At 46.9% G+C, this 1,335-nt stretch overlaps 2 long non-coding RNA genes across 2 annotated transcripts in view; one reads left to right on the forward strand and one right to left on the reverse strand.

The window, feature by feature from the left end:
- The window catches only part of LOC106726209, a 16,788-nt gene extending 16,404 nt beyond the window's left edge, over positions 1-384 (reverse strand). Inside the window, exon 1 of the long non-coding RNA XR_001362235.1 lies at positions 4-384. This is a non-coding gene — a long non-coding RNA (uncharacterized LOC106726209). The remainder of the gene's footprint in view (positions 1-3) is intronic.
- A 45-nt stretch (positions 385-429) lies between these two features.
- Positions 430-991, forward strand: LOC106726207. Its single transcript, XR_001362234.1, has 2 exons — positions 430-786; positions 935-991. It is a non-coding gene; the product is annotated as an uncharacterized LOC106726207 (long non-coding RNA).
- Positions 992-1,335: the final 344 nt, after the last annotated feature.

Consider the following 1,335-nt stretch of genomic DNA (forward strand, 5'->3'; position numbering starts at 1 on the left):
CACTCCTCGCGCGGCGCCGGCTGTGGGCTGCTGAGTGGGCAGGTCTCCGTGTAAGTTGTTTTCTGTGGCTCGTGGGCCATCCCGACTGCACGCTCTGCACACGGACTCCACTGGTCACGGGGAGCGGGGAGCGGTGTGATGTGCTTGAGCGGCCTAATCCGAACTCGTCTTCCGGCTTCCTCCCGGGCCCCCGTGGGGATACCGGCCGCCCTTGCGAGCTTTAGGCGTGATCATCTGCGTTTTGCTGAGATCAGGAACCCGAGCATTTGGTCGCTGGGGAGCCTGCAGCCTGTGGCCTTGTTGGTAGGCAGACTCCTGGCTCCCGGCGAGCCCTGCCCCCTTGCAGCTGTTGCGGTCTAGCGAGGGAATTTGCCCGGAGGGACAGGCAAGTGAGCAAGTAATTACAACAGCGTAAAGGCTGCCTATGTAGCAGATAAAAAGGGTATTGGGTGCGGAGGCGGGGGGAGGCCAACGGTGGGAGAAAGACAGGACTCCCTTAGGTGGTGACTAAGGCTCTAAGGAAATGATGCCTGGGCTGAAACCCGGGGGGTAAAGAATGATTCCAATTATTCAAACATCCCAGGTCAACTCAGAATTTAAAGTGACTCTTAAATTAAGACTTACAAGAGTATAGCAGGGTTATTTATTATAGACAAAAAACCAAAAGCGATTCAGGGACCCATCAACAGGAAAATGGATAAACGAACAAAAAGGCGTAATTCTACAATGAAAGACTACACAATTGAGAAAAAATTATATGCAACATTGATGAATATCTAAAACATGGTAAGTGACGTAAGTTATTGTAAGATATATATTCTTTTTAAAAATGTTTTAATTTTTATTATTTTGATTGGACAGTAAAATTAGTGCCCTGCTGTGATGAAGAAAATTAACACACTTTCTCCTAACCTCCCCCACCCCCCATTGTTAGTGTCCTACATAAGGGATGGTTCTTTTTCTGGCTTCATTAAGTATGACTTCATTAAGATAAAAAAACTTCTCTCCAAAGACACTATCAAGAGAAAGAAAAGACAAGGCAGAGACTGGGAAAAATAATTGCAAAACGCGTATCTGATGAAGGACTTGTATCCAAAATGTTCAAAGAACTCAAAACTCATTAAAATATAGGCAAAGAGCCAAAAATGCCTCACCAGAGAAGATACGCAGATGGCAAATGATAGATCCTCCCTTCCCCCATCTGCTGGGCGGGGTATGAGTAACCTGCAGCCCAGAAATACCTGAGTGACTAACCAGGTACCTTATATGGACTATACATTGGACCACCAATCCACACCTGCCAAACACCCTAAGCCCTTGTCCTATATGGACAAT

This window comes from Myotis brandtii, unplaced genomic scaffold, assembly GCF_000412655.1.
Source record: "Myotis brandtii unplaced genomic scaffold, ASM41265v1 scaffold1050, whole genome shotgun sequence".
In the NCBI taxonomy this organism is placed as follows: Eukaryota; Metazoa; Chordata; class Mammalia; order Chiroptera; family Vespertilionidae; genus Myotis; species Myotis brandtii.